The sequence below is a fragment of the Eubalaena glacialis genome, chromosome 2 (assembly GCF_028564815.1).
Source record: "Eubalaena glacialis isolate mEubGla1 chromosome 2, mEubGla1.1.hap2.+ XY, whole genome shotgun sequence".
In the NCBI taxonomy this organism is placed as follows: Eukaryota; Metazoa; Chordata; class Mammalia; order Artiodactyla; family Balaenidae; genus Eubalaena; species Eubalaena glacialis.
The window spans coordinates 77,235,148-77,242,118 of NC_083717.1; positions in this window are offsets into that span (position 1 = coordinate 77,235,148).

Consider the following 6,971-nt stretch of genomic DNA (forward strand, 5'->3'; position numbering starts at 1 on the left):
ATTTGCTCACAACTGTGGGGGGCTGGTAAGTCTCAAACCTGTAGGGAAGGCTGGCAGGCTGAAACTCCTACGTGAGAGCTAATGTTGTGATCTTGAGAGAGAATTTCTTCTTCCTCAGAGAAATCTCAGTTTTCCTCTTAAGGCCTTTCAACTGATTGGATGAGGCCCACCCACATTATCAGGGGCCATCTCCTTTACTTAAGGTCAACTAATTGTGGATGTTAACTGCATCTACAAAATACCTTCACAGCAACACCTAGATTAGTGTTGGATTAAATAACTGGGCACTATAGCCTAGCCAGGTTAACAAAAAAACCGTCATAGCAGGTGAAATATGAATCGCCCACCACTTGTTCCAAAAGGATAGTACAAGGGAACAATTGTGAGTTTGGGCATATTCTAGCAAATGTGGGAGCAGGATTATCTGATAAACTGCTGTTCCCCTCCCCAAAGAGGGGCAGTCAGAAGCCTGTTGACCTGCTTATTAATCCCAGTGGGTTAAGTTGGCGAAAGCTGAAAAGTGTTCCCACAAGGACACTGCTGCTCTATCCCCAGGAGGGAGAAGTGTTGGAATAACACTTCTCTATTCTCCTCACCTTCCTCTTCCCCTTTCAAGGGAAGGGGGACCTGATTTGATTGGTGTTGGAAGAGGCATTCTGTGATGGGCCCTGAGCATCTCTAAATGTTCTTCCTGTGTAAGCCATGAATGCAAGCGCCTGACTGCTCTTCACTCAGGCCATCACTCAGGGTTGCGTTGGCAGTGAGCAACCTTGAGAAAGGAGGTAACGACTTCCCCCGGACAAAGAGCAGACTTGCCTCAACTTGCTAAAAAAGAGATGAAACATCCAAGCTCTGACCTCCTCCCCTGTAATAATCCTCTGCATATTCAGGGCCCATCTAGAAACACATGCATTGTTCCCTTGGGACCTTTGGGGGCAACTAGGGTGAACGTCATGCTGACACTGGCTACTGCATTTGCTGTTAGTAATAAAGTCTTTTGTCTCTGATCCAGGGGTCTCATATCTTCTTGCCAGCATCCATGAAACAGCTGCGGTCTAGCTTGTTAGCTTGCAAGTAGGGTAAAGCCTCAGGCCCTCTACAACTTTTGACAATAAGAGGCCTTGACTCCCTGCAGGGAACAAGTATTTGTTTCACATTCCTAGACTCCTCCATGCAATGACTGTCCTGGAGACCAAACTCTCCCTTCTCCAGGATCTCCCCGCAAAAGGAGAGTAAGAACTCTCTTGGCTTTCCAGCTTTATCATTAAGAAAGCTGCTGTATTGCTTCCTGAGTGGTCTCTTCCCAAGTGGTCTAGAATGTGGAGGGGACAAAAGGGGAACATCTAGGCTATTCTAGAAACCCCAACTTGTACTGAGTGCCAGGCTCTATGCTAGGAGCTGGGGATGCCATAGTGAAAAAGAAAGGTTCCCTACTCTCTTGGAGCTTATAGTGTTAATGGGGGAAGGGAGCCTGCACAGATATAATATAAGAAGATAATGCAGAGTGTTGAGAGCTACACAAGACTGCTTGTGGACCGCATCTCTTCTTGTAACATTTTCCTTCTTTCTAGTTTGACTCTCTGAAGTCACATTTATTTTTTTAAATTTTTTAAATTAATTTTTATTGGAGTATAGTTTACAATGTTGTGTTAGTTTCTACCATACAGAAAAGTGAATCAGCTATACGTATACATATATCCCCTCGTTTTTGGATTTCCTTCCCATTTAGGTCACTACAGAGCATTGAGTAGAGTTCCCTGTGCTATACAGTAGGTTCTCATTAGTTATCTGTTTTATACATGGTATCAATAGTGTATATATGCCAATCCCAACCTCCCAATTCACCCCCCCTTGGTGTCCATATGTTTGTTCTCTACGTCTGTGTCTCTATTTCTACTTTGCAAATAAGGTCATCTATACCATTTTTCTAGATCTCGCATATATGCGTTAATATGTGGTATTTGTTCTTCTCTTTCTGACTTACTTCACTCTGTATGACAGTCTCTAGGTCCATCCACGTCTCTGCAAATGACACAATTTCATTCCTTTTTATGGCTGAGTAACATTCCATTGCATATATATACCACATCTTCTTTATCCATTCCTCTGTCAATGGACCTTTAGGTTGCTTCCATGTCCTGGCTATTGTAAATAGTGCTGCAATGAACATTGGGGTGCATGTATCTTTTCGAATTATGGTTTTCTCCGGGTATATGCCCAGGAATGGGATTCCTGGGTCACATGGTAGTTCTATTTTTAGTTTTTTAAGGAACCTCCATACTGTTCTCCACAGTGGCTGTATCAATTTACATTCCCACCAAGAGTGTAGGAGAGTTCCCTTTTCTCCACACCCTCTCCAGCATTTATTGTTTGTAGATTTTTTGATGATGGCCATTCTGACTGGTGTGAGGTGATACCTCATTGTAGTTTTGATTTTCATTTCTCTAATAATTAGTGATGTTGAGCATCTTTTCATGTGTTTGTTGGCTATCTGTATGTCTTCTTTGGAGAAATGTCTATTTAAGTCTTCTGCCCATTTTTGATTGGGTTGTTTGTTTTTTTTGATATTGAGCTGCATGAGCTGTTTGTATATTTTGGAGATTAATCCTTTGTCAGTTGCTTCATTTGCAAATATTTTCTCCCATTCTGAGGGTTGCCTTTTCACTTTGTTTATGGTTTCCTTTGTTGTGCAATGAAGTCACATTTAAATCACCTTAGTTGGATTTAGGTTATTCTTAAGTTTGTAAGTAACACCTTTACAAACTATCTCTTGGGAAGGGTTATTTCTGCAGTGGTTAAGCTCATCATTATATATTGATTTGTACCAAATTCATTCACAGAGGGTGATTTATCTCTATAGTTTTGGAGTAACTTATGTTCTGACCATACCTTATATAATAGCTCAATCAACCACACAGAGTACAGTACTAAAACTTAAATTATAATGTGAATATTGAAGTTATTTTAGGTAAATAATATGTATATCAGATCTTTTAATATAATCCTAAATTCTACTTTCATTATGTTTTTCAGTAAATATACTCAAAGTAGAGTAAAAATTGAGGAATCCTTCTGTCTATCCACCCATGAAATATTGTCAGTCACTGGGCTAGGCACTAGGAATAAAAGGGTAGCTAAGAATAAATTTTTCGTATACACCAGTCTCCTAAATGGACAAATGGGGTTCAATCATGCATATAATGAAAATAAATTTTACAGAAGTTTGATTGGTACTTAATGCCTAGTTATTAAGGCAATAGCCCTCAGGGTTACAGCCAGTCCTGGAGAATATAAGTTTTCTTCTTGACTGTTTAAATGCAGGGATGAGCCTCTACATCCCCACGTAGGAGCTGATAATCCAAAAATACTAGACAACCAAATGTTGTCTGTAATTTTGCCATGATCTGCATATATTTTTGAAATGAAATTTATAGAAGACAACATAATTAAATTTATAAACATTTATTGACTTTCTACCACACACAAGGACCTATAGTAGATTCTATGAGGGACATAAGACAAGATCCATGCCCTTGAAGAATTTGCAATCAAGTGAGGACATTAATTATCATCATGGATTTATGAGTCTACTTGCCAGGCAAGGGTCTCCCTTTTCAACATAATGACTCCTTTATGGCTTTTTGTGGTGCTATTATCAATGGTATGTTAATTAACCCAAATAATCAGTCAAAATATCTGTATTGCAGGAAATGAATGAAAGGTTAAAAGGGAGGGTGATGAGGAGGTGGGAGAGGAACTAACCTTGACACCTATTCTATAGTGGGCACTTTATAATTAATAAATTCCCATAAGAATCCAGGAAGTAGGTATTATTGCTCTTTCCCTCTTTCTAGCAGATGACAACATTAAAGCTCAGAAATGTTCAGACATTTCCCTAAACCCAGACAGCAAGTGGCAGACCTGGAATTTTTAGGTCTGTTTAATACCAAAGCCCAAGCTTTGTCTGCTACAGTATACTCGCAGCGTTCCAAAAATGTGTGTTTTCAGAAGCGAGCTAGCAAATAAACAAACAAGCAAGAAAGTATCTAGAAAGCAGTGAGTTTTCTGGCACTAGAGGTATTTACAATAAGCTGAATAACTGTTGGCAGAGATATAGATGGGATTAAAGCATTGATTGGGGGGTGGATAGAGTGATACCAAAATCCCTGTCAACTCTGGGATTCAACTTCTATGAAAGCATGAGTAGGGTTTGCACATATTTCCCTTTTTGTGGGATCCTCTGCTACATGTGCTCTACCATGAACAGAGAGAGTCATTGGAGTAGATTATGGGAAAAACAAGGCCCATGGTCCATATCACTACATAGCTTATCAAGATGTGCAGAAGTTCATCCTGCTGAAAGTTTAACTTGTGTTATGTGTATGTTTCCCATTTATTTGTTCCACAGAGGGAAGTCTCTACAAATCAATCATGCCGGCTTTGGGGGAAAACAAATCTCCTTTTAGCTTTGAAGAAGCTCCTTTCTCAAGGAAAAAGAGACAGCCAGACCTTTTTTTGATTTTAGATCCTGTTTTGGACTGAATGTTTTTGTCTCGTTGCAAATTCACATGTCGAAGCCCTAACCCACAATGTAATGGTATTTGGAGGTGGGGCCTTTGGGAGGTAAATTAGGTTTAGATGAGGTCATGGGGGTGGGGCCCCCACAATGGGATTAGTGCTGATACAAGAAGAGGAGGAGAGAATAGAGCCCTTTCTCTCTCTCTCTGTGAGCACACAGCAAGAAGGTGGCCATCTGCAAGCCAGGAATTGGGCCCTCACCAAGAATTAAATCTGCTGGCATCTTGACCTTGGACTCCCCAGCCTCTAGAACTGTGAGAAATAAATTTCCATTATTTAAGCCACCCAGTTTATGGTGTTTTGTTATGACATCCCAAGCTGACTAAGACAGACCCCTTAAGGGTGTTGTTATAACCCATTTTTAAGAGTTGGGCTGGTGGTTCTATTTGGGGAAAACCTATCTGGGAGAGAGGTTGTGATAAGATCCTTTGAGTTTCACAGATTGAAAAGAAGTGTGATTCCTTGGGGATAGAGAGCAAAGTGAAGGTGGGGGAGCGGTGAGCTTGCGGCCATAGCGGGCTGGGCATATGGCTCCTTGGAACACGGGTGTGCAGGGCCACAAATCACTGAGCATTTGGAGCTGCAACCTGGGAACCTGAGCTGCAGCCTCACTGGCTAAACTTAGCTCTGCAGGAGTGTGGGCTCTTTCTCCAAGTTCTGAGAACCACGTTCAGTAGTATCACCAAATGGCAGTAAGCAGCAGTGACAAGGTGCACTGATTAGACACCAGAGCTCATCATGGGGACTGGGGGATTCGATGTCCCAGTCCTCTCTTTGTACTGTGTAAATCTCTAGTGTTTCTACATTTTGTTTGTTTGTTATCTTCTAAACTATTCATAGGAAGGAGGAGACCCAGAAGGCAGGGCCAGAGCAGGGTAAATTTGAGTAAAAAATCATTGCTGAGATTTGCAGCAGGAAATGGTGGAGCAGTCAGTTCCCCGGGGCCGCCAGGGACCCCTCTCTCTTGAGGGGTCTCTTCTCTGGAGAAGATAGGCTGGGGCTGAGAGGAGCAGACACTTCCAGCCACACTCTGGTTCTTTATGGCGGCTGGGCAGCCGTAGTCTTTGCAGAAAACTCAATATCTTTATTACTCTTGGTCTCAGAACTCTCAGACTTGGCATCTCAAGAACAAAAGAAAGTTCTAGATGGAAGCCCTATTTAAATTCTGAAGGGTGGTTATACTTGGAGGAACAGTGTTCAAATGTTTGGAGATTTGGGTATTTGGCACTTACAAACGGCCGCAGCAGTGACCACAACAGGGAAATATAGATCTAGAGGTTTAATATTTAACATTTGGGCTTCGTTGTGACACAGATTTACAAAAACAAAAAACAAATAACAACAACAACCCTGGCATGCATAATGTGATTGAGTGATGGATCTTTGAGAGCACCCCAGGAAATTCCCCTTGAGTTTCAGGCAGCAGAATGAGATAGGCTGGTAAATAAAGACCCTGGCTCCACATACCCTGGGTATTTGTGTCCTGCAGTCCTGTTCATTGAGGAACTAAGAGCAAATGCCAAGGGATAGGGCTAGGGGAGACCTGCCTTTTTTTCTTACAGTTTGTTAGTTACTCTCTTCCTCTGGGCCAGCCTCTGAGTTTCACTCATGTCTGACAAGTGCTCACCAACCCTAAATAAGTATCCAGAGAAAGACCCTGGATCTTATGTCATGGCACCTAGAGGTGCTGTCTCTGCTTTCCCAGAACCTCCCTTTACCTTCTCCCTGTGTTTGGCTTTGTTTGCTCCCTTGGCTCCAGGAATCACTTTCAGAGACCTGGTCAATCTGACCATGTGCTCTGAAAGTCCCTTCACTTAGGGGAGGGTCTGATTTTTCATCTTTACCAGCCAAGTGGCTGATGGCCGCTCAGTGAGATCCTGGTCAGCCTTGGGGAAGGAGGCCTGAAGATTGTAAAGATAAACATTTTCTTTCTGTCCTGGTCCTCCCCTTACCTTCACCAGATATGTCAGTAACTCTACCTCCAAAGCCATTGCTTCCTCTCCTTCCCTCTGCCTCCTTCCATGCCTCTCTCATTTCTTACCTGAGTGACTGACAGCTTTGTAACTCATCTCCCTGCCTTCAGACTCTTAGTGTCCCAGTCCATTCTCTGCTCAGCTACCCAAGAAATTATTCTAAAGCACACATCTGTTCATGACATTCTCTTGCTTAAAAACATTCACTGGTTCCCTATCACCCTCAGGATACTTTGGATATTCACTCCCTCTCCTTGGAATGCCCATCCTTTTTCCTTCCTGGAAAAGGATTCATCATTTATCACCTCCTATGAGAAGCCATCCCAGACCCCTTTGGGTGGAGTCAGTCCCTTTTAGTCACTTCCTTCTTTGAGCTTCCATTGCCCAATAGCAGAGAGCTCTGAATAGCTACTGAACTCT